Source organism: Somniosus microcephalus, chromosome 5 (assembly GCF_052327205.1).
Source record: "Somniosus microcephalus isolate GS21.2 chromosome 5, FLI_Smic_1.0, whole genome shotgun sequence".
Lineage (NCBI taxonomy): Eukaryota > Metazoa > Chordata > Chondrichthyes > Squaliformes > Somniosidae > Somniosus > Somniosus microcephalus.
This window is the reverse complement of record NC_140991.1, coordinates 277144772-277171862: the sequence shown is the minus strand read 5'-3', so window position 1 is coordinate 277171862 and position 27091 is coordinate 277144772. Positions and strand designations below refer to the sequence as shown.

General features: G+C 45.3%; 1 long non-coding RNA gene across 1 annotated transcript; it reads left to right on the top strand.

Annotated features, from left to right (window-relative positions):
• The first annotated feature begins 296 nt into the window (after window positions 1-296).
• On the top strand, window positions 297-26947 carry LOC147117752 (uncharacterized). The gene is made up of 2 exons (XR_015078307.1): window positions 297-366; window positions 25986-26947. It is a non-coding gene; the product is annotated as an uncharacterized LOC147117752 (long non-coding RNA).
• The last annotated feature ends 144 nt before the right edge of the window (window positions 26948-27091 follow it).

The window sequence follows — 27091 nt, the reverse complement described above, 5'->3', positions numbered from 1 at the left end:
TCAGGGTTAAGCAGCCGATGATGAGCGAACCTGGCACATAGCATTCACTTCGACATCTAGAACATCAAGGTGACGGGCACATCTTGAGCTGTCCTACCTCAGTCGTTCCGATAAAAGTGGATGTCCACTGTATAGCTGATGAGGAAACACTGAGATTTGGGACAACAGTTACTGGAAGGCATTACTTGGAGGTAAGCTGGGTGTGAGAACACGTGTTTGTATATCCAGGGTATGGTGCAGACCATGATTGAGTTGCAGAAAGATGCGTAATAGTTGTTCAAACTCTGTACTTCCAGCTGGTGGAAACAGTGTCCAATGGTACATGCAGTGGTCAGGAGGATAGTGGCAGGACACATACATTTTATGGTAAGTGCTGCTCATGAGGAGCTCCTGTCTGTTTGCCAGAGCTCAAACCTATGTTTGTGAGTTGTCCAATGGCCAACTAGTGACTTTCTTCCTAAGGGAAAGGCTAGATAAGCATGGTAACTTGGGGGTTGAGATGTCTCTAAGATGGCATGCCAGCCGATGGAAGTTTGGAACAGAACCAACTTTCCATGGCATGCTTGATAATCCAATACCTGAGCTGGGGCAGATCTGCAGTACTCCAGGACATTGCTGATAATTGACCAGCCAGCCTGACTCAGTAATGGAACCAGGAGGGGTTAAACATGTCACTAGAAATGAGATTCTTCTCACCTGTCTCCTGATCACCTTGCTAGCAGAGACGTGGTTGTAAGGGCTCCAGCTTGAGCCCCATCATGAGTCAAGAGCACATCATGGAGTGAGCTGATAATGCAATGAGTTGGGAGCAGAGTGAGAGTAAGACCCTCTAAAGTGGGAACTTGGTAGGAGTGGAAATTAGGTGCGATGGAGGTGCTAAGTAGACTTAGCTGGTATTGAATGTAAGTAATATAAACTTTAAAATAGAACATACTGGCTAAATCTAAAAATGACAGCAAAGGAGGGGCAATGATGTGTCATCCCTGCAAGATGTGGGAGCACTTGGTGCTGACTCAGGCAAACACGTCTGTGGGAAGTGTCACCTACCTTGAGCTCAAAATCTCTGAACTTCAGAAGGAGATGGAGACAATGTGCCACATCAGGGAAGTTTGGAGAGAGAGCTTGAGAGGGTAGTCACGCTGATGAGAGATAGGAAGCAGGCAGTAGAGGAGGCAAGATGGTTGACTATCTGAGGGGTGGGGAAAGGCAGGAAGGAAAGGTTAGAGCAGGAGCACCCAGAGCAACTTTATTTCCCAAACAGATTTGTAGCTCTAGCTCCTGTGAGAAAAATGAAAACTCTGGGCAGGGCCATCAAATTATGTAAAATTATATAGAATTTTACAGCACAGAAACAGGCCATTCAGCCCAACTGGTCTATGCCGGTGTGTATGCTCCACACGAGCCTCCTCCCATCTTACTTCATCTCACTCTATCAACATATCCTTCTATTTATTTCTCCCTCATGTACTTATCTAGCTTCCCCTTAAATGCATCTATGAATAACAATGGCAACAAATAAAAGAAGGCCAAAGCGGGGTTGGGGGGAGGGGGGGCAGTGATGGAGATTAACAACACCACCAGAAATGCAGTAGTGATAGGGGATTCAATAGTTAGAGGGGCTGACATGATCTTTTGCGATCCATACCGACATTCTCGGATACTATGTTGCCTCACAGGTGCTGGGCTAAGGGGCATATTGCAAAGACTGGAAAAGGTTTTGCCAGGGGAGGAGAAGGGAAAGCAACCAGCCATTGTGGTCCATGTGGGAGCCAGTGAAGTAGATAAACAAAGGCCTTGTCAGGGCCCCAGCTACATGTTCCTCTGCTGGCCGCCAGAGGGCGGTTTTGGATGCCTCAGTACACTGCTGCCATGCCTCTTGACCTCTCTCCTCACCTGTGTCTTATTAAAGTATTTGGCTCTCCTGTGTCTCATTTGAATAATTGTGTCACGTGACCAATCAGGCCTGTTATTTAAGCTTCCTGTTTCCTGTCCCCTGGGCTCAGTCTTGAGTTCTCATGCTTGCTAGTCACAGCTCTCTCCTCGTCCTGTGTTTGAGGAACCTCCTGGAGAAGCTACTTTTGGGTTTTGCTCAGTCTCGGGTCTCACCCTGTGTTTTGATAAACCTTCTTAGAAGCTACTTTTGGGTTTTGCTCTGTCTCGGGTCTCACCCTGTGTTTCGGGAAACCTTCTGGAGAAGCTTCTTTTGGGTTTTGCTCCATCTCGGGTCTCATCCTGTGTTTGTGGAGCCTTCTGAAGAAGCATCTTTTGAGTTTTATGCCATCTCAAGCCTCCGGTTGTTTGCCTGCACTTGGGTCCATCACTGTACTGTAACAGGCCTGAAGTCATGCAAAATGAATTTAGGAGATTGTGAAACAAGTTTAGGAGCAGGACCTCAGAGGTGGTAATATCAGGATTACTTCTTCAGCCATGTGCTAGAATAGGGAAGGACAGAAAGATTAGGGCAAGTAATGCCTGGCTCAAAGTGTTGTGTTGGGAAGAGGGAATTCACTTTGTTAGGCATTGGCCATCAGTTCTGGGACAGATGGGAACTAATCTGCAAGGATGAGCTACATCTGAACAGGGAGAGTGCTAATGTGCTGGTTAAACAGTTAAGTAGGGAAGCGACGAGGTATTTAGGGAGTGTAAAATGCAAATATTCCGAGAACAAATAATAAAAAGAAGAATCTCAAGGAAATAAAGGGGCAGATGTTGCGATGAAATACACTCAAAGCACCAAAGTGCTTCAGGTGCTAGAGTGCTGAATAATCGGGCACGCAGACCTCAGGCCTGCTCTCCAGCTGACAAATCGAGTATAGGGTAGGGTTGCCAACTCTGGGCATATTCTGGAGAGTTCATTGTTGACCTCCAACCACCCTACGGCTGTACTCCCACCATTGGCCGCCCAACATGACAAGCCTAGCGCTGTGCCACCTTGCCACGCCAATTACCAAACTCTTCAACACCCGAATGGATGATTCTTGACTGTCAGTCAAGCAGCCTTTTTTTCCCCCCTCTCTCCAATATCAATAAACAAAAGTGTTCAAAGAAAATTAATGCCGCTATGATTTTTCATCGGGGTTGCTTTCAGCAGGGTCCAGAAAGTGAATCTTTAATTCCTGGAGACTCCAGGGCAGTCCTGGAGGGTTGGCAACCCTAGTATAGGGGAATGTAAGCAGGAAATGCCTTGGAGCCTATGAACCAACTGTGTGCAAGGCTCATTAAGGCCCTTGATGAATGAAAAGTAGGACCCTTCCCCATGAAGCAGATGGAGTGCCTGCTCCAGATGTTGAGCACCAGTTTCCAAAGGGCACTTTTGGGGTGGTTTCTGTTAAAAATGTCAATTTTTTTGTTGTTCTTACCTTGTAATTGGGCTCCCTTCATTACTGTCCCAGCTTTTCTTTGGGCTCCAATGGTCAACGCTTCACTATGTCTTCTGTGCTCCAAGGCACTTAAGTGTGTCAGCCTTGGCTCAATTGGTAGCATTCTCACCTCTGACTTGGAAGGTTATGGGTTCAAATCTCACTCCAGAGACTTGAGCACATAATCTAGGCTGGCAGTGCAGTACTGAGGGAGCGAGGCACAGTCGGAGGTGCCGCTTTTGGATAAGATGTTAAACAGGGTCTGATCTCTCAGCTGGACGTAAAAGTTATTTTACAACTTCCAAAAAATATATATTCCACTGAGAAGAAAAGGGTGTAAAAGAAAAGACAGCCATCCGTGGCTAAGTAAAGAAATTAAGGATAGTATTCGACTAAAAACAAGGGCATATAAGGTAGCCAAATCTAGTGGGAGGATAGAGGATTGGGAAAACTTTAAAAGACAGCAAAAAATAACAAAAAGATTGATTAAGAAAGGGAAGATAGATTATGAAAGTAAATTAGCAAAAAATATAAAAACAGATAGTAAGAGTTTTTATAGTTATATATAAAGAAAAAGGGTGGCTAAAGTAAATGTTGGTCCCTTAGAGGATGAGACCGGGAAATTAATGGTGGGAAATATGGAAATGGCAAAAACACTGAATGAATATTTTGTATCAGTCTTTACAGTAGAGGACACTAAGAATATCCCAACACTGGACAAACAGGGGGCTATAGGGGGGGAGGAGCTAAACACGATCAAAATCACTAAGGAAGTGGTACTCGGTAAAATAATGGGACTCAAGGCGGATAAATCACCTGGACCTGATGGCTTACATCCTAGGGTCTTGAGGGAAGTGGCGGTAGGGATTGTGGATGCATTAGTAATAATTTTCCAAAACTCCCTGGACTCAGCAAAGGTCCCGGCAGACTGGAAAACTGCTAATGTAACACCCTTATTTAAAAAGGGCAGTAGACAGAAGGCTGGAAACTATAGACCGGTTAGCCTAACATCTGTGGTAGGTAAAATTTTGGCGTCCATTATTAAGGAGACAGTAACAGGACATTTGGATAATCATAATTTAATAGGACAAAGTCAGCATGGTTTTATGAAGGGGAAGTCATGTTTGACAAATTTGCTGCAGTTCTTTGAGGAAGTAACATATAGGGTGGATAAAGGGGAACCAGTGGACGTAGTGTATTTAGACTTCCAAAAGGCATTTGACAAGGTGCCACACAAAAGATTATTGCTTAAGATAAAAAATCACGGGATTGGGGGTAATATTCTGGCATGGATAGAGGATTGGCTATCTAACAGAAGGCAGAGAGTTGGGATAAATGGTTCATTCTCAGACTGGCAATCAGTAACTAGTGGTGTCCCGCAGGGGTCAGTGCTGGGTCCCCAACTCTTTACAATCTATCTTAACGATTTGGAGGAGGGGACCGAGTGTAACATATCAAAGTTTGCAGATGATACTAAGATGGGAGGGAAAGTAGTGAGTGAGGAGGACATAAAAAACCTGCAAGGGGACATAGACAGGCTAAGTAACTGGGCAGAGATTTGGCAGATGGAATACAATACTGGAAAGTGTGAGGTTATGCACTTTGGCAGGAAAAATCGTAGAGCAAGTTATTATCTTAATGGCAAGAAACTGGAAAGTACTGAAGTACAAAGGGATCTGGGGGTCCTGGTGCACGAAAGTCAAAAGGTTAGTATGCAGGTGCAGCAAGTGATTAAGAAGGCCAATGGAATGTTGGCTTTCATTGCTAGGGGGATAGAATATAAAACTAGGGAGGTATTGCTTCAGTTGTACAAGGTATTGGTGAGACCGCACCTGGAATACTGCATACAGTTTTGGTGTCCATACTTAAGAAAAGACATACTTGCTCTTGAGTCAGTACAAAGAAGGTTCACTCGGTTAATCCCGGGGATGAGGGGATGGACATATGAGGAGAGGTTGAGTAGATTGGGACTCTACTCATTGGAGTTCAGAAGAATGAGAGGCGATCTTATTGAAACATATAAGATTGTGAAGGGGTTGGATCGGGTGGATGCGGGGAGGATGTTCCCGATGATGGGTGAAACTAGAACTAGGGGGCATAATCTTAGAATAAGGGGCTGCTCTTTCAAAACTGAGATGAGGAGAAACTTCTTCACTCAGAGGGTGGTAGGTTTGTGGAATTTGCTGCCCCAGAAAGCTGTGGAAGCTACATCATTAAATAAATTTAAAACAGAAATAGATAGTTTCCTAGAAGTAAAGGGAATTAAGGGTTACGGGGAGTGGGCAGGAAATTGGACATGAGGCTAGGTTCGGAATGGTCATGGCCCTGTGGGTAGCGGAGTGGGCCCAGGGGCCGTGTAGCCTGGTTCTGCTCCGACTGTGTTCTAACTCTGAAGAAGCATCTTTTGAGTTTTACGCCATCTCAAGCCTTTGGTTGTTTGCCTGCACTTGGGTCCATCACCGTACTGTAACAGGCCTGAAGTCATGCAAAATGAATTTAGGAGATTGTGAAACAAGTTTAGGAGCAGGACCTCAGAGGTGGCAATATCAGGATTACTTCTTCAGCCATGTGCTAGAATAGGGAAGGACAGAAAGATTAGGGCAAGTAATGCCTGGCTCAAAGTGTTGTGTTGGGAAGAGGGAATTCACTTTGTTAGGCATTGGCCATCAGTTCTGGGACAGATGGGAACTAATCTGCAAGGATGAGCTACATCTGAACAGGGAGAGTGCTAATGTGCTGGTTAAACAGTTAAGTAGGGAAGCGACGAGGTAGTTAGGGAGTGTATAATGCAAATATTCCGAGAACAAATAATAAAAAGAAGAATCTCAAGGAAATAAAGGGGCAGATGGTGCGATGAAATACAGTCAAAGCACCAAAGTGCTTCAGGTGCTAGAGTGCTTAATAATCAGGCACGCAGACCTCAGGCCTGCTCTCCAGCTGACAAATCGAGTATAGGGTAGGGTTGCCAACTCTGATTGGGCATATTCTGGAGAGTTCATTGTTGACCTCCAACCACCCTACGGCTGTACTCCCACCATTGGCCGCCCAACACGACAAGCCTAGCGCTGTACCGCCTTGCCACGCCAATTACCAAACTCTTCAACACCCGAATGGATGATTCTTGACTGTCAGTCAAGCAGCCTTTTTTTCCCCCCTCTCTCCAATATCAATAAACAAAAGTGTTCAAAGAAAATTAATGCCGCTATGATTTTTCATCGGGGTTGCTTTCAGCAGGGTCCAGAAAGTGAATCTTTAATTCCTGGAGACTCCAGGGCAGTCCTGGAGGGTTGGCAACCCTAGTATAGGGGAATGTAAGCAGGAAATGCCTTGGAGCCTATGAACCAACTGTGTGCAAGGCTCATTAAGGCCCTTGATGAATGAAAAGTAGGACCCTTCCCCATGAAGCAGATGGAGTGCCTGCTCCAGATGTTGAGCACCAGTTTCCAAAGGGCACTTTTGGGGTGGTTTCTGTTAAAAATGTCAATTTTTTTGTTGTTCTTACCTTGTAATTGGGCTCCCTTCATTACTGTCCCAGCTTTTCTTTGGGCTCCAATGGTCAATGCTTCACTATGTCTTCTGTGCTCCAAGCCACTTGAGTGTGTCAGCCTTGGCTCAATTGGTAGCATTCTCACCTCTGACTTGGAAGGTTATGGGTTCAAATCTCACTCCAGAGACTTGAGCACATAATCTAGGCTGGCAGTGCAGTACTGAGGGAGCGAGGCACAGTCGGAGGTGCCGCTTTTGGATAAGATGTTAAACAGGGTCTGATCTCTCTGGTGGACGTAAAAGTTATTTTACAACTTCCAAAAAATATATATTCCACTGAGAAGAAAAGGGTGTAAAAGAAAAGACAGCCATCCGTGGCTAAGTAAAGAAATTAAGGATAGTATTCGACTAAAAACAAGGGCATATAAGGTAGCCAAATCTAGTGGGAGGACAGAGGATTGGGAAAACTTTAAAAGACAGCAAAAAATAACAAAAAGATTGATTAAGAAAGGGAAGATAGATTATGAAAGTAAATTAGCAAAAAATATAAAAACAGATAGTAAGAGTTTTTATAGTTATATATAAAGAAAAAGGGTGGCTAAAGTAAATGTTGGTCCCTTAGAGGATGAGACCGGGAAATTAATGGTGGGAAATATGGAAATGGCAAAAACACTGAATGAATATTTTGTATCAGTCTTTACAGTAGAGGACACTAAGAATATCCCAACACTGGACAAACAGGGGGCTATAGGGGGGGAGGAGCTAAACACGATCAAAATCACTAAGGAAGTGGTACTCGGTAAAATAATGGGACTCAAGGCGGATAAATCACCTGGACCTGATGGCTTACATCCTAGGGTCTTGAGGGAAGTGGCGGTAGGGATTGTGGATGCATTAGTAATAATTTTCCAAAACTCCCTGGACTCAGCAAAGGTCCCGGCAGACTGGAAAACTGCTAATGTAACACCCTTATTTAAAAAGGGCAGTAGACAGAAGGCTGGAAACTATAGACCGGTTAGCCTAACATCTGTGGTAGGTAAAATTTTGGCGTCCATTATTAAGGAGACAGTAACAGGACATTTGGATAATCATAATTTAATAGGACAAAGTCAGCATGGTTTTATGAAGGGGAAGTCATGTTTGACAAATTTGCTGCAGTTCTTTGAGGAAGTAACATATAGGGTGGATAAAGGGGAACCAGTGGACGTAGTGTATTTAGACTTCCAAAAGGCATTTGACAAGGTGCCACACAAAAGATTATTGCTTAAGATAAAAAATCACGGGATTGGGGGTAATATTCTGGCATGGATAGAGGATTGGCTATCTAACAGAAGGCAGAGAGTTGGGATAAATGGTTCATTCTCAGACTGGCAATCAGTAACTAGTGGTGTCCCGCAGGGGTCAGTGCTGGGTCCCCAACTCTTTACAATCTATCTTAACGATTTGGAGGAGGGGACCGAGTGTAACATATCAAAGTTTGCAGATGATACTAAGATGGGAGGGAAAGTAGTGAGTGAGGAGGACATAAAAAACCTGCAAGGGGACATAGACAGGCTAAGTAACTGGGCAGAGATTTGGCAGATGGAATACAATACTGGAAAGTGTGAGGTTATGCACTTTGGCAGGAAAAATCGTAGAGCAAGTTATTCTCTTAATGGCAAGAAACTGGAAAGTACTGAAGTACAAAGGGATCTGGGGGTCCTGGTGCACGAAAGTCAAAAGGTTAGTATGCAGGTGCAGCAAGTGATTAAGAAGGCCAATGGAATGTTGGCTTTCATTGCTAGGGGGATAGAATATAAAACTAGGGAGGTATTGCTTCAGTTGTACAAGGTATTGGTGAGACCGCACCTGGAATACTGCATACAGTTTTGGTGTCCATACTTAAGAAAAGACATACTTGCTCTCGAGTCAGTACAAAGAAGGTTCACTCGGTTAATCCCGGGGATGAGGGGATGGACATATGAGGAGAGGTTGAGTAGATTGGGACTCTACTCATTGGAGTTCAGAAGAATGAGAGGCGATCTTATTGAAACATATAAGATTGTGAAGGGGTTGGATCGGGTGGATGCGGGGAGGATGTTCCCGATGATGGGTGAAACTAGAACTAGGGGGCATAATCTTAGAATAAGGGGCTGCTCTTTCAAAACTGAGATGAGGAGAAACTTCTTCACTCAGAGGGTGGTAGGTTTGTGGAATTTGCTGCCCCAGAAAGCTGTGGAAGCTGCATCATTAAATAAATTTAAAACAGAAATAGATAGTTTCCTAGAAGTAAAGGGAATTAAGGGTTACGGGGAGTGGGCAGGAAATTGGACATGAGGCTAGGTTCGGAATGGTCATGGCCCTGTGGGTAGCGGAGTAGGCCCAGGGGCCGTGTAGCCTGGTTCTGCTCCGACTGTGTTCTAATTCTGAAGAAGCATCTTTTGAGTTTTACGCCATCTCAAGCCTTTGGTTGTTTGCCTGCACTTGGGTCCATCACCGTACTGTAACAAGCCTGAAGTCATGCAAAATGAATTTAGGAGATTGTGAAACAAGTTTAGGAGCAGGACCTCAGAGGTGGCAATATCAGGATTACTTCTTCAGCCATGTGCTAGAATAGGGAAGGGCAGAAAGATTAGGGCAAGTAATGCCTGGCTCAAAGTGTTGTGTTGGGAAGAGGGAATTCACTTTGTTAGGCATTGGCCATCAGTTCTGGGACAGATGGGAACTAATCTGCAAGGATGAGCTACATCTGAACAGGGAGAGTGCTAATGTGCTGGTTAAACAGTTAAGTAGGGAAGCGACGAGGTAGTTAGGGAGTGTATAATGCAAATATTCCGAGAACAAATAATAAAAAGAAGAATCTCAAGGAAATAAAGGGGCAGATGGTGCGATGAAATACAGTCAAAGCACCAAAGTGCTTCAGGTGCTAGAGTGCTTAATAATCGGGCACGCAGACCTCAGGCCTGCTCTCCAGCTGACAAATCGAGTATAGGGTAGGGTTGCCAACTCTGATTGGGCATATTCTGGAGAGTTCATTGTTGACCTCCAACCACCCTACGGCTGTACTCCCACCATTGGCCGCCCAACACGACAAGCCTAGCGCTGTACCGCCTTGCCACGCCAATTACCAAACTCTTCAACACCCGAATGGATGATTCTTGACTGTCAGTCAAGCAGCCTTTTTTTCCCCCCTCTCTCCAATATCAATAAACAAAAGTGTTCAAAGAAAATTAATGCCGCTATGATTTTTCATCGGGGTTGCTTTCAGCAGGGTCCAGAAAGTGAATCTTTAATTCCTGGAGACTCCAGGGCAGTCCTGGAGGGTTGGCAACCCTAGCATAGGGGAATGTAAGCAGGAAATGCCTTGGAGCCTATGAACCAACTGTGTGCAAGGCTCATTAAGGCCCTTGATGAATGAAAAGTAGGACCCTTCCCCATGAAGCAGATGGAGTGCCTGCTCCAGATGTTGAGCACCAGTTTCCAAAGGGCACTTTTGGGGTGGTTTCTGTTAAAAATGTCAATTTTTTTGTTGTTCTTACCTTGTAATTGGGCTCCCTTCATTACTGTCCCAGCTTTTCTTTGGGCTCCAATGGTCAATGCTTCACTATGTCTTCTGTGCTCCAAGACACTTGAGTGTGTCAGCCTTGGCTCAATTGGTAGCATTCTCACCTCTGACTTGGAAGGTTATGGGTTCAAATCTCACTCCAGAGACTTGAGCACATAATCTAGGCTGGCAGTGTAGTACTGAGGGAGCGAGGCACAGTCGGAGGCGCCGCTTTTGGATAAGATGTTAAACAGGATCTGATCTCTCAGCTGGACGTAAAAGTTATTTTACAACTTCCAAAAAATATATATTCCACTGAGAAGAAAAGGGTGTAAAAGAAAAGACAGCCATCCGTGGCTAAGTAAAGAAATTAAGGATAGTATTCGACTAAAAGCAAGGGCATATAAGGTAGTCAAATCTAGTGGGAGGACAAAGGATTGGGAAAACTTTAAAAGACAGCAAAAAAATAACAAAAAGATTGATTAAGAAAGGGAAGATAGAGTATAAAACAGAAATAGATAGTTTCCTAGAAGTAAAGGGAATTAAGGGTTACGGGGAGCGGGCAGGAATTTGGACATGAGCCTAGGTTCGGATCGGACATGGCCCTGTGGATAGCGGAGCGGGCCGAGGGGCAGTGTAGCCTGATCCTGCTCCTATTTTGTGTGTCTAATTCTGTTAGATTCAGGAGGTGGTTCTGTGATAGTGGATTGGCGGTTAGGATCAGATCAGCCATGATCTTATTGAATGGCGGAGCAGGCTCGAGGGGCCGATTGGCCTACTCCTGCTCCTATTTCTTATGTTCTTATGTTCTTATCCCATAGCACTATATTGAAACGGAGCAGGGGTGTTCTCCCCAGCGTCCTACCAAATATTTATCCCTCAATCAACACCCCTAAAACAGATTACCTGGTTATTAATAATAAATAAAAACAGGAAATACTCAGCAGGTCAGGCAGCATCTGTGCAGAGTTTCAAGTCAATGATCTTTCGTCAGAACTGGCAAAAATGAGCATTGTAACAGATTTTAAACAAGTGCAGAGGCTGGGAAAGGGGGCGGAGCAGGGGAGGAAAGAACAAAAGGGAAGGTCTGCGCTAGGGTGGGAGGCAGGAGTGATTAAATGGCAAAAGGGTTGATGGCGCAGGGCAAAAGGGGGTGGTAATGAGACAAGTAAAGAAACAAAAGATGAGGTGTAAATGGCAACAGCAGAACCATTACCAGCAACTTCTGTCCAAAACCATGGGAGCAATGGTTATGATCTGAAATTGTTGAACTCAATGCTGAGTCCATATGGCAGTAAGGTACCTTATCGAAAGATGAGCTGTTGCTCCTTGAGCTTCCATTGAGCTTCATTAGAACAGTGTAGGAGGCCGAGGTCAGAGTGGGACAGAGAATTAAAATGGCAAGTGACCGTAATCTCAGGGTCACGCTTATGGACTGAACAGAGGCGTTCAACAATCTGTGTTTGATCACCCCAATGTCATTATCTCAATGCTGTTTGTGGGACCTTGCTGTGTGTGAATTGGCTGCTGCGTTTCCTAGATTACAGCAGTGACTACACTTCAAAAAGTACTTAATTGGCTGTAAAACGCTTTGGAACATCGTGAGGTCGTGAAAGGGGCTATACAAAATCAAGTTATTTCTTTCAAAGCCAGTGCTGGAAGCGAGCCAGCTGCTGGTGGCCAATAATGCAGCTCCCAACCCCTGTGGCATTCCCAGGACGTCACGCATTGAGCACCCAGAGCACCACAAAAATATTTAAATATAATTTCAGTGTGGATCATTGGTGGAGTTATGTTTTGAGCTATGTGCAGTTTTCATCCTTCAAAAAAGACAATGGTGTATTGGGGAAGGTTCAGAAGAGGGTAACAATGAGGATTCTGGGACTTGGAGTTAGCCCTAGGTTATGAAGAGACACTTGCTATTCTACACAAAACAAGTAACTTTGTTTATTTGAGAACATAAGACTCAGAGGATACTTATCCTATCTTTTTAAAATGCTCAGAGAATCGATAGTGTAGATGGAGACAGGGGCCTAGAAATTCAGTCGCGTTTGCGCCCACTTATTGGCTATAAAGTGGTTTGCGCCTGAAGTTTTTTATCGCCCGAAATTCAGATGGACCCTAACATCGGCGTTAGCCAGTAGCGCCGCGCCGGCACCGATGACGTCATCGGTGTGCGCAGCGCCCCGGTTGCAATGCTATTCCGGCCCGATGGCCAAATTCAGTTGCGGCCGCCTCGCCCGTGGCAGCCGCAAACAGCGTTTGTGAAACGGGGTCTTGCAGCTCCGAAAGGCCGGCGCATAAAGGTGGAGCGGCAGCCGGCCGCTTTCCCGGCGGCCGCCTGCCCGCACCTCCCTCCCCGGACTCCTGCACCACCCCCCCGCGGCATTGATGTCTGAGTCCCGCGAGCCCGGCACTTCTCCGTGGTGCCGGGCTCATTTGCCGGGGGAATCCACCGGTGATCTGACGGCTGCAGGCAGCTCCTCCTTAAGAGAAGGAGGAGGCCTGCAGTACCCCAGCCTGCCGCACCGCATCGGGTGCCGCCGCGGGAGCTGGACGCCTGAAAGTGATATTCATCGCCCCTAGCGAGGCGGCCAAACCCTGCAATAGCGCCCGCCGCCGTCTTGGCCCGTCGCAACTGAATTTTAGGCGGGCGCTACGGGAATCCTGGCGGGCGCAAAATTTTGGGCGCAAAAGACCTGGCGGGGCCATACCAAATTTCTAGGCCAGGTTATTTAACTTGGACTGAGTGTAGTACAAGGTGATATAAATATAAAATGATCAGTCTCAAGGAAGAATTGCGATTATAAGGATTCTTTTCACCACAATGCAGTGGATATGTGGTTTACGCTCCCTGTTGAAGCAGTTAATGACATGTTGATTAACACTTTGATAAAAGAAACTGCTGGATGAATTTTTGTTTTGGAACAAGATTGACGGTTCTAGGCAGAGCACTGATAAAGATGACCAAATGCTGTCAGAATTGCTGTCGGTACCATAGAAATGTCATTTCAATTAATGCAACTGGCCAAGGCTGAATAATGTAGGGTGTAAGGTTAAACAGATATTTTGGAATTTTGCTTTGTGCACCAATGAGATGGAGAGATGCCATTGCAGAGCCATTCTACAGGAGAGTGAAAGTTCTTTTTATTAGAACATTAGAAGTAGGAGCAGGAGTAGGCCACAGGGCCCCTTGGGCCTGCTCCGCCATTCAATAGGATCATGGCTGATCCGAATCTAGACTCACGTCCACTTCCCTGCCCTCTCCCCGTAACCCCTAATTCCCTTATCTGCTAGGAAACTATCTCCATTTTAAATTTATTTAATGTTGCAGCTTCCACAGCTCTCTGGGGTAGCAAATTCCATAGATTTACTACCCTCTGGGTGAAGAAGTTTCTCCTCATCTCAGTTTTGAAAGGGCAGCCCCTTATTCTTAGATTATGCCCCCTAGTTCTAGTCTCACCTATCAGTGGAAACATCCTCCCCGCATCCACCCGATCAAGCCCCCTCACAATCTTATATGTTTCGATAAGATCGCCTCTCATTCTTCTGAACTCCAATGAGTAGAGTCCCAACCTACTCAACCTTTCCTCATACGTCAACCCCCTCATCTCCGGAATCAACCGAGTGAACCTTCTCTGAACCGCCTCGAGAGCAAGTATATCTTTTCTTAAATATGGAAACCAAAACTGCACGCAGTATTCCAGGTGTGGCCTCACCAATACCCTGTATAACTGCAGCAAGACTTCCCTGTTTTTATACTCCATCCCCCTTGCAATAAAAACCAAGATTCCATTGGCCTTCCTGATCACCTGCTGCACCTGCAGACTAACTTTTTGTGTTTCATGCACCAGGACCCCCAGATCCCTTTGTACTGTAGCACTTTGCAGTTTCTCTCCATTTAGATAATAACTTGCTCTTTGATTTTTTCTGCCAAAGTGCATAACCTCACACTTTCCAACATTATATTGCATCTGCCAAATCTCTGCCCACTCACTTAGCCTGTCTATGTCCTTTTGCATGTTTTTTATGTCCTCCTCACTCATTGCTTTCCCTCCCATCTTTGTATCGTCGGCAAACTTGGATATGTTGCACTCGGTCCCTTCCTCCAAATCGTTAATATAGATTGTAAAGAGTTGGGGTCCCAGCACTGACCCCTGCGGAACACCACTAGTTACTGATTGCCAGCCCGAGAATGAAACATTTATCCCAACTCTTTGTTTTCTGTTAGATAGCCAATCTTCCACCCATGCCAGTATATTACCCCCAATCCCGTGATTTCTTATCTTGATCAGTAATCTTTTGTGTGGAACCTTGTCAAATGCCTTTTGGAAGTCCAAATACACTACATCCACTGGTTCCCCTTTATCCACCCTGTATGTTACATCCTCAAAGAATTCGAGCAAATTTGTCAAACATGACTTCCCCTTCATAAAACCATGCTGACTCTGTCCTATTAAATTATGTTTATCCAAATGCTCTGTTACTGTTTCCTTAATAATGGACTCCAACATTTTGCCAACCACAGATGTTAGGCTAACTGGTCTATAGTTTCCAGCTTTTTGTCTACTTCCCTTCTTAAATAAGGGTGTTACATTAGCAGTTTTCCAATCTGCCGGGACCTTTCCTGAGTCCAGGGAGTTCTGGAAAATAATCACCAATGCATCCACAATCCCTACCGCCACTTCTCTCAAGACCCTAGGATGTAGGCCATCAGGTCCGGGGGATTTATCCGCCTTAAGTCCCATTATTTTACTGCGTACCATCTCCTTAGTGATTTTAATCGTCTTTAGCTCCTCCCCCCCCCCCCATTGCCCCCTGTTTGTCCAGTGTTGGGATATTTTTAGTGTCCTCTACTGTAAAGACTGATACAAAATATTTGTTCAGCGTCTTTGCCATCTCCATGTTCCCCACCACTAGTTTCCCGGTCCCATCCTCTAAGGGCCCAAAGTTCACTTTAGCCACCCTTTTTCTTTTATATAGCTGTAGAAACTCTTGCTATCTGTTTTTATATTTTTTGCTAGTTTACTTTCATAATCTATCTTCCCTTTCTTAATTAATCTTTTAGTTATTGTTTGCTGGCTTTTAAATGCTTCCCAATCTTCTATCCTCCCACTACATCTGGCTACTTTATATGCCCTTGTTTTCAGTCGGATACTATCCTTTATTACTTTACTAAGCCACGGATGGCTGTCTTTTCTTTTACTCCCCTTTTTCCTCAGTGGAATATATTTATCTTGAAAGATGTGAAATATCTCCTTGAATGTACACCACTGCTCTTGTACCGTCTTACACTTTAATCTGTTTTCCAGTCCACTTTAGTCAATTCTACTCTCCTACCTTCATAGTCTCTTTTATTTAAGCTCAGTATGCTGGTTTGAGATCCAACTCTCTCACCCTCAAACTGAATTTGGAATTCAACCATATTATGGTCACTCATTCCAAGGGGATCCTTTACTAGGACATTTTTTATTAATCCTGTTTCATTACACAGGACCAGATCTAAGATTGCCTGCCCCCTGGTTGGTTCAGTTACATACTGCTCAAGGAACCCATCCCTAATACACTCTATGAACTCTTCCTCAAGGCTGCCATGCCCAATTTGATTAGTCCAGTCAATATGAAAGTTAAAATCCCCCATGATAATAGCTGTTCCCTTATTACAAGCCCCAACTATTTCCTGACTTATACTCCGACCAACAGAGTTGCAACTGTTAGGAGGCCTATAGACTACACCCAATAGTGACTTTTTCCCCTTCTTATTCCTTATCTCCACCCAAACTATTTCACTATCCTGATCCTTTGGCCCAATATCATTTCTGACTATTGCAGTGATTCCATCCTTGATTAACATAGCAACCCTACCTTCCTTTCCTTCCTGTCTGTCTTTCCTAATTGTCAAATACCCTTGTATGTTTAGTTCCCAGTCATGATTATCTTGCAGCCATGTTTCCATAATGGCCACCAGATCATACCCATGTATAGTTATTGGTGCCGTCAACTCGTCAATTTTGTTACGAATGCTGCGTGCATTCAGATAAAGAACTTTCAAATATGTTTTCTGACAATTTATTCCTGCTTTTACCCCTTTTACTACTTTACCTTTATCATTATATACATTCTGTCCCTTCCTGACATGCTCTGGTTTTTAATTCCCCCACTGCTACCTTGCTCTATTGCCTTCTCCGCTGTCATTTTTATTTTTCGCTCTCTTAAAACCTCCCCCCCTCTAATTAGTTTAAAGCCCTCTCTATAGCCCTAGTTATTCGATTCGCCAGGACTCTAGTCCCAGCACTGGCCAAGTGAAGTCCGTCCCACCGGAACAGCTCTCTCCCGTCCCAGTACTGATGCCAGTGTCCCAGGAAGCAAAACCCATTTCTCCCACACCAGGCTTTGAGCCACGCATTTAACTCTCTAATTTTATTTACCCGAGCCAAATTTGCACGTGGCTCAGGTAGTAATCCAGAGATTATTACCCTTGTGGTTCTGCTTTTTAATTTGGCCCCTAGCTGCTCAAACTCCGTCAGTAGAACCTCCTTCCTTGTCCTATCTATGTCGTTGGTACCAACATGGACCACGACAACTGGATCCTCCCCCTCCCACTCCAAGTTTCTCTCCAGCCCAGAGGAGATGTCCTTAACCCTGGCACCGGGCAGGCAACACAGCCTTCGGGACTCTCGCTCTCGGCTGCAAAGAACTCTATCTATCCCCCTAACGATACTATCCCCTACCACTACAACATTTCTTTTATCTCCCCCCACTTGAATGCCCCCCCGCTCCACGGTGCTGTGGCCGGGTTGCTCATCCTCCCCGCAGTCCCCGTTCCCATCCTCACAGGGAGTAAGAGCCTCAAACCTGTTGGACAAGAGCAACGGCTGCGGCTCCTCCAACACTACCTCCTGGATCCCCGTACCTGCCTCACTTCTAGTCACACCATCCTGACCCTGGCCACGGATTACATCTGAATTAATTAATCTAATTGGTGTGACTACCTCCTGATACACAGAGTCCAGGTAACTCTCCCCCTCCCTGATGTGCCTCAGTGTTTGAAGCTCGGACTTCAGCTCTTCAACACGGAGCCGGAATTCCTCGAGCAGCCAACACTTACTGCAAATGTGATCACCGTGAGCATCAATGGTGTCCACCAGCTCCCACATATTGCAGCAGCAACACATCACCTGTTCTCCTATTCTATGTAATTAATTAAATTTATTAATATTATTCTTAAATACCCTCTGCCCCGATTCTAGAAACCACAGAGTTTAAGCTTCAAAAGAGAGAAATACTCACCAACCAATCACTTACCTGCTTTCTGGTGAAGTCACACTTGGATTACTTTTTACCTCTCCCCTTCCCTCTGAGGTCTGAGACTGGAGACTGGTATACCTTACCTGGGTCTCTGAAGCTTTTTAAAGCTTCCCGCTCGCGCCTCCCGCCGACACCCACGGTCTGAGGCCTTACCTGGGTCTCTGAAGCTTTTTCAAGCTTCCCGCTCGCGCCTCCCGCCGACACCCACGGTCTGAGGCCTTACCTGGGTCTCTGAAGCTTTTTAAAGCTTCCCGCTCGTGCCTCCCGCCGACACCCGCGGTCTGAGGCCTTACCTGGGTCTCTGAAGCTTTTTCAAGCTTCCCGCTCGTGCCTCCCGCCGACACTCCTAAACCCTCTGATAAAATGAGTGCAGGCCTTATTGTTACCATATCTAAAGACTTCTGTCTTCTTAAGCACCAGGGGACCGGACATAGGAACATTGGAATTGCTAGACAGAAAAAGACAAAGGTCCATCTAGTTCACCTTCTACCATCCTGGAGTTGCATGATACAATGATAATGGAGTTATTGACTAATCATAGTAATCAATCTCTATCAATCAGTCTACAACAGAGCCAGGCATGACACAAGAAAAACCCCGATAGTGGAGAGCTTTGTGAACCATAGATCCAAAGACACCTTTTTCCTCCCAAGCATGCTGCACTTACCACCTATCATGTCTCAAAATATACTCTATCCCAAAATGTTATTTTCTGAAAGAAATCTATTTACTTTCTTTGGTAGATACTAAACTAGCTCCTTAAACTACTCTCCCTCTTCAATTCTGTCTGCTTGTGCTTGTGTACAATCAAAGTTCATAGGTAGTTATCAAAGAGCAGCTGCCATCTGACGTCAAGATCATTTAGAGGAGAAGTCATTGAATTGAGACTTTAATATAGGGTAGCTCTCTATTTCAACAGCTAACCTATACCCTCCTACTAATCGTCCCACACTGGTCATAGAAACACTGTAGGACACCAGTTTGCATCAAAGCTGGATTCTAGATGCAGAGCTGCATTTGGAATTGGTGTTTGTCTTGTAATTGGTAGCTTGGCAGTCTAGCACGGGATTAGGAGTGTGTGGTAGCACTACATCTTGCTAGTGTGGCGGAGTATTAAGAGGGGGTGGGTTCAATGGGTGTCAGTAAGCTCCCTTGTTGCGACTGCATCTTCTGATTCTGTTTTATTATTTGAACTTCTATGCAAACCATCCCTACTTTGTAATCTGCATTTCAGAGGGCCCCTGCATTATATGCCATCATCAGCGCCATCAAGGTATCTGATGCCCATCAGTAAAATCTGCTGCTTGATGATTTCACAGAGGATGTCCTTGTACTTTGTACTGGTGCAGTCTCCATTAGTTGAATTCAGTCCTTGGGGTTTATTGCCAACATAACTGTGTTTTAAAATGCTGCAGTTTTTCATTCCTCCAAAGAACTCGTATGCCACATGTTCATTAAAGTACTCCGGCATCTAATATATTTTTCTTTTACCTTTATGCCAAACAGAACAAAACAATCCTCTGCAGAGCCTTTGCTGTGAAATATAAAATGTGCTGCTCTGGAAGCATATTGTTTGAGGTCTGTTTTTTATATTCTATAATTCTTTCCACTGGTATCATACTCTACTTCAGTCACGTGGAGAGACTAGAGAAGTTGGGATTGTACTCCTTAGAGCAGAGAAGGTTATTGTAGTAACCTGGGAGGTTATGAGTAACCTGATCCACCAGGTGGTGCTGTGGCAATTGGTCTCCTGAGTTAAGTCTGGTCTGTACTGGTTGTACTTTTTGTTTTTGCTGCCTCATGGCAGAAGCTTTTTTGTGCAAGTGTTGATTAAACCATGTTACAGAGTTAACCTGTGTCCGTCTCCATCTATGGCCACCTCAAGATACCACATATGGCGACGAGAATAAAGGACGGAAAAGTTTTGGTGGATCAGTCATAGTTATGGAGTATTTGGAAGAGGTGCTCGGGTTGGTTAGCAAACTAGTCGGAAAAGCACGAGGCTAGGCCGCGGGAGTCGAAACGGAGTTTGATTTTTTGGCTGAAGTGACCGGACTCCAAGGATGGCAGGAACGGTAGGCTCCATGGCACCTTTTGACAGCAAGTCGCAGTCTTGGGAGGAGTATTGTGAAATACTGAGCCATTTCTTTATGGCAAACGAGGTGGACAGTGCTGAAAAGAAAAGGGCCATTTTACTGAGTTGTGTGGGAGCGCAAACCTATACACGGATGAGGAATCTGCTGAGCCCGGAGCGGCCAGGAGAAAAATCTTTTGACAAGTTGGTGAGTCTACTAAAGAACCATTTCAATCCGAAACCTAGTGAAATAGTACAGAGATGGAAATTCAATTCGAGGATTAGGAGGCCGGAAGAAAGCGTTACTGAGTATGTGGAGGAGCTTCGGAAGCTCACACAGGACTGTAATTTTGGAAATACGCTCATAGTCATGTTAAGGGACAGACTAGTATGCGGAGTTAACGACGACAGTATACAGCAAAGGTTGCTGTCAGAAGAAGGATTAACATTTGAGACGGCACTTAAAAAAGCACAAGCCATGGAGACGGCTAACAAGGACATTAAGGACTTAAACAGTATGAGCAAGGAGAAATGGAGTAAACCAGTGGGAGGAGCTGTTTTCAAGATGGAAGCTGGCACGAAAAGTCCACCAGTCGGGGTTGGGGATTGCTACCGATGTGGCGGGACGAGCCATTATGCAAAGGACTGCAGGTTTGCAAAGGCAATGTGCCACAATTGTGGAAAAATAGGGCACTTAAAGAAAGTCTGTAAAAGGGCAGTGAGTGAGAGAAGCAGTGCTAAAGGGGCAAAGCATGCTAAAGGGGGGAGGGAGAAGTACACAAAGCGGGCAAATTACATACAAGAGGAGGAAGAGTCTAGTGAGGCGGTTTTCACTATATACAGAATAGGCACTTCAAGGCCCAACGTACCCCCTCTCACTCAGTATTTGATAGTGAACGGAGGTCAAGTAAAGTTTGAGATTGACACTGGATGTAGTGTAACCATAATGTCGCAGACTGAGTACGCCAAGCTATGGGGGGAAGCAAAAGTACCAGAGCTAGGTACATGCCCCATTAGTCTCAAAACCTACACAGGACAGAAGGTGGACATTTTGGGGGTGGCCGAAGTACAAGTGGAACACAAAGGAGTCACCAAAGAGCTTACGGTGGTAGTGGAAGCAGGGTCAGGGCCAAACCTGTTAGGGCGAGGGTGGATCAGTGAGTTGAGTGTGGACTGGCAGGCAATGAATTAAATGGAGGACAGTACAGAGGCACTGCAAGAAGTGCTGATGAAGCATGAGTTAGTGTTCAAGGATGAACTGGGCACCTTAAGGGGAGCCACAGCCAAGATTCATGTAGCCAATGATGCCACGCCTCGTTTCTTTAAACCAAGGTCGGTACCTTTTGCAATGAAAACCAAGGTTGAGGCGGAACTAGATCGCCTGCTAAAGGACAAAGTAATAGAACCAGTGAAATTTCCAGACTGGGCGGCACCAATAGTCCCGGTATTGAAGCCCGACGGTAACGTAAGGGTGTGTGGTGACTATAAGTTAACAGTGAACAGAGTATCATCACTGGAACGGTACTCCATTCCGAGAATGGAGGACATGTTAACATCGCTCGCTGGGGGAGAAAGATTCAGCAAACTGGACATGAGTCATGCGTATCAGCAGATATTGCTAGATGAAGAATCAAAAAAGTTTGTCACAGTGACCACGCACAAGGGGCTGTTCACGTATGCCAGGTTACCATTTGGTGTCAGTTCTAGCCCAGCAATATTCCAACGGACTATGGAGGGCATTCTGCAGGGCATTCCAAAGGTGGCCGTGCACTTAGATGATATTCTGCTAACAGGAAGTGACGATCAGATCACGTAAAAACACTGGACAAAGTGCTACAGCAGCTGGAAGAGGCAGGGCTATGCCTGAAACTGAGTAAGTGTAGTTTCATGGAGAAGGAAGTTACATTCCTGGGACATCGGGTGGATGCCACAGGCCTCCATCCATTACCAGGGAAAGTGCGGGCAGTGCAGGATGCACCTGCACCCACCTCAGTGACTGAACTGAAAGCCTATCTAGGGCTCCTGAATTATTATAACTGGTTTCTTCCAAACTTATCAATGCTGCTGGCACCCCTGCACAAACTGCTGAGAAAGGAGGAGCCATGGCGTTGGGGGCCAGAGCAAGTGAAAGCGATTCAGCAGTCAAAGGAGCTATTTCAGTCCAGCAGGGTGTTAGTGCATTACGACGAGAAGAAGGAGCTGATAATGTCCTGCGACGCATCACCCTATGGGGTGGGGGCAGTGTTGGCCCACCGCATGCCAGATGGAGTGGAAAGGCCCATCGGGTTTGTTTCACGCATGCTCACAGCTGCAGAAAAGAACTATTCACAGCTTGATAAAGAGGGGTTAGCCATTATATTTGGAGTAAAGAAATTCCATAAGTACATATATGGGAGGAAGTTTGTAATCAGTACTGACCACAAGCCTCTTATTAGCTTACTGAATGAGATGAAAGCGGTGCCTCAAATGGCATCACAGAGAATAATAAGATGGGCAGTAATACTAAGAGCCTATGAATATGTGATCACGTACAGAGCCGGCAAGGAAAACGGGAACGCTGATGCTCTCAGCCGCCTACCCCTCTCAAAATCTCCTCGCAGTACTTCCCCTGAGGAGCACGCCCTGATGCTGGATCAGGAGATCAGTCCCCTGATGACTTCAGTGCAAATCCAGGGCTGGACAGCCAAGGACCCCGTTCTGTCAAGGGTCCGTGAGTATGTGTTGAAAGGCTGGCCAGATCACCGCGAGGGACCGGAGTTCGCGCCGTACAGACAGAGACAGCATGAGCTCAGTGTCCAAGATGGATGTGTACTATGGGGAGCACGCATCATAGTCCCAGAGCGGGGACGCTCTACTTTGATGGAACAGTTGCATCAATCGCACCCAGGAATGACTAGAATGAAAGGACTGGCTAGGAGCTACCTGTGGTGGCCTAACTTGGATGCTGAAATTGAGTCAAAGGTAAAGTCATGCACTATATGTCAGGAACAGAGGAAAGCACCTGCCGGGGCACCACTCCATCCCTGGGAGTGGCCCAGCAAACCCTGGAGGAGAATTCACATAGACTATGCGGGACCTTTTATGGGCAAAATGTTTTTGGTGCTGGTAGACACTCACTCAAAGTAGATTGATGTTTATCCAGTGAGCTCTGCAACGACTGATGCCACACTGGATTGTCTCAGGAACAGCTTAAGCACGCATGGTATTCCAGAAATGATTGTATCCGACAATGCACAGTGTTTTGCTAGTGAAGGGAGCAAAGAATTCATGGGAAGGAATGGAATCACACATGTCACCTCGGCTCCATATCACCCAGCCTCAAATGGGTTAGCCGAGCGAGCCGTGCAGACTTTTAAGGAGCTCATGAGGAAGAGCTCAGGTGACACCCTGGAGACCAAGCTCAATAGAGCCTTGTTTAGTTATCGTATAACACCCCAAGCTACCACGGGGCTTTCTCCAGCTGAGTTGATGGTGGGGAGAAAGTTGCGGTGCACGTTAGACCTGATACACCCAGATCTCAAAAGCAAGGTTGAGACAAAACAAACAAACCAAAAAGCGTACCATGACAAACATACTAAAGCTCGCCATTTCACCATAGGGGACTCTGTGTACACCCGGAACTTCGGCTATGGACCTAAATGGATACCAGGACTAATCCAGGACATTACAGGACCTGTGTCGTACTCCGTGTTACTAGGGGATGGTCGAGGGGTTTGTCGGCATGTGGATCAGCTTTTCAGCCGGCAGCAGGGGGAACTGCCTCAGATGGAACAAAGGGCAGTAGAGGAGGCTGTTCCAGGACCCAGCACAGCTTATACGGTGCCAGTGGACACTGGTACTGCCAGGCCACAGCGGGACAGAGTAAAACCAACATCAGAGACTACTGCAATCTCAAGTGTGAGTGAATCTGAGAATCCACCACAAGTGGAATTAAGACGTTCACAAAGGATTCGCAAGCAACCAGAAAGACTTATACAAAGCTGTTAAATTAGTCAGGGGTTAACCATGGTTAGAGCATACTGGTTAATTAAAATGTAGTACCTAGTAAGGGTTATTGTTTAAGAATTGCATACGGCAATCTTAAGGGGGGAGGAGCGTAGTAACCTGGGAGGTTATGAGTAACCTGATCCACCAGGTGGTGCTGTGGCAATTGGTCTCCTGAGTTAAGTCTGGTCTGTACTGGTTGTACTTTTTGTTTTTGCTGCCTCATGGCAGAAGCTTTTGTGTGCAAGTGTTGATTAAACCATGTTACGGAGTTAACCTGTGTCCGTCTCCATCTATGGCCACCTCAAGATACCACAGTTATGGTGGAGATTTAATAGTGGTGTGCAAAATTATGAAGGGATTTGATAAGAGTAAATAAGGAGAAACAGTTTCCAGTGGCAGAAGGGTCGGTAACCAGAGGACACAGATTTAAGGTAATCAGCAAAAGAACCAGAGGAAATGAGGAGATTTTTTTTTTAAGCAGTGAGTTGTTATGATCTGGAAAGCACTGCCTGAAAGGGTGGTGGAAGCAGATTCAGTTGTAACCTCCAAAAGAGAATTGGATATACAGGAAACTCTTTTTTATCTGGCACCGACGGGACCGGCGTGGTGCCGGTTGATCAAGAAGTCCGGATTACAGAGAGGTATACTTACCAAGGTACGAGAGCCCCGTACACGGCCACAGGTGCAGGAGCCCCGGTTACACGGCACTTGTGCAGGAGTCCCAGTTACATGGCCACAGATCCAGGAGTCCCTGTTGCATGGCCGCAGGTGCAGGAACCCCGGTTACACGGCCACAGATCCAGGAACCCCGGTTACATGGCCACGAATATATAGTAAAACTTACCTGAACCTACTCCTGAATTTTGCCGGTTAAAAGAACGTTTCCTGTATACTCGAAAAGGAAAAATTTGCAGGGCTGTGGGGAAAGAGCAGAGGAGTGGGACTAATTGGACAGCTCTTTCAAAGAGCCAGCACAGGCACGATGGGCTGAATGGCCTCCTTTGGTGCTGTATGATTCTATGATTCTGTGATATAATACTGGTGGCTGAGGCACTGAATCGCATCAAGTGGCAAATAAATTTGATGTTCTGACATTTCTAATGCGAACATCAATTATTTAGTTACAACTTTAAATGGGTTTTATCCTCACTGAAAAACGTTCAACAAAGCTTGTTGGTGATCTTTGTATTCATGTGACCTGAATGATGTCATCTACACTACAGTGACATTATTTGCATTACCAATAGCAAGCCTGCAAAAAAATACAAATTGAACACCTTCCCGACAAAAGTACATTGCAAGAGGTAGCACTATAGTAAATACTGAGACTGCGGCTGTAGAAACTTTTTGGCAGACTCTCAAATAACTATCCCTGGCAGTTCTAGAAACAGACCATGTGTGATGACCTCCTGAAAGGGCAGTGACATCTCTTCAAGGTGAACAATGAAGTCACCAAATTGTTAGTGAGTGATTTACATGATGTGCATGTGTCTCAGTACTTTGATTTTTCTCTTTACATTCCTGACTATTATTGCACAATGCTTAGTTAAAGATACAGGCCACCCAAACTTGAACTGTCCGAACTGGACAAAAAATGGATTTTCATAAAGAAACTTGGGCCTAGGAATTAGGTGCCGGGATCGTTCCCTGCAGTGGTACAGGCCCACCTGAAATTGGGCCTTGGGCCTCATTTACATCAGACCGGTGAGCTGCAGACTTTTGCTGGGTGTCCCTAGGCAACTCGCTGACAAAAACATTTCAATGCTGTTAATCAGGTTGGGCTTGAAAGAGGGGGTAAGTGATTTAGAGGGTGACTGGGAGAGGGGGAGTATTTTTTTTTTTTAACTGACAGTGGCCTACAGTGGTTAGGCCACATGTAAACCCGGTGCTGACTGCGTTCAGGACAGCCCAATTTTGCAAACTGGGCCTCAATTGAGCATTGAGGCCCCCTGTTTGCATACACAAAAGGCCAACCGCTGAATCAGACGTGGGCCCAGGACACATCTTTTGATGCGTATACCAATATGGCGGGCGGGACACTTCCAGCTCAGAAAATGCATGTGCATGCCGCCCATCATATTGGAAGCTTTTGTAAAACAGGCGCAGCATCATTAGATTTCTAGACCTTGTTATTTTCCATTTCAGAACACTTTGTGTAGCGGGCTATATTTCCCCTACACCACTGGGACTTTAACATACTGTTGTTCTTTTTGGTTATTTACTGGTTTTTCTTTGCAAATGTCATCAGCAAAGAAATGAGCTCGGAGGAGTTGCTGCGGCCCAGCTGTCATTGATCTTTGTGCAAGAAGTCTTTAACCACAGGAAAACTCAAGAGGGACAAGAAAACAACGAAGGGTTCCAAATCAGTCAATAAAATGGCCAATCGTCATAGTAATCAATGCTGTCGAGTAGGCATACTGAGTGAGGATCCTCCTTTCACATCTCATTGTTGGTTCCCAGAGTCATGCAGCTGAGAATTATTATGCAAAAATAAAAGTTTATTGAATGTGAAAGCATTGGGACACATAAGGGCATAAATTGTTTGCACCAGTGCTACACACCCCTGTAAAATAGTCTCCTTTAACGGTATAGTATAAAGATTCTTGCTCTATGTATGTCAACCCCGATGAGAGCTTCTTCCCCTCTTTACCTCTATAATGTGGCACTAGTGGTTATAGCCTAGGCACTAGCAATTGTGCTACCAATATCATTTTATTGCTACTCGTTGATTAAAATGGGATTTTCATATGCAGCGTATCAACACTTAAAAAAGCAAGAGACACTTTAATAAAGCAGTGTGTTCAGCAAAGTGAGAATGAATATCCCTAAAATACATCTGAATATTTTTTCCGCAATTATTTGAACATAGTGTAGTGATGATAAAGGTTCTCGGTGGGCTGATGAGACTCCTCAGTGATAAATTCTCCTCTGACATGACCAGCCATGCTGTCAGACAATGGGAGCAGTAAATGTTTGCAAGTGTCAACTTGTCTTGCACCTGTAACATTGCAAATGTACTTCACATTCAAATACTTGAACATCCTGATGGCATAACAGTGTTTGCATGTTTGACATCTTTTGCTTGTAATTTCTCCAATCTCACATTCTCATACCTAGCAGATTGAATTTTATGGTTGGTACAATTCCCACTGCAGATGAAACAAACAATATCTGTTGGCACTGGGGAAATAAAAAACATTATTTCTTCTACATCAGTAACTGGCATTATTAATGGGGGGAAAATTCGGTAGCTTACTGCCTCCCGTTAGCGCTTGCAGATGGCGGTAATGCACGCTGAAGCAGTAGCCGGGGCGAAGCGAATCCAGCGCTGCACGGGAAATCCACCCCCACCCC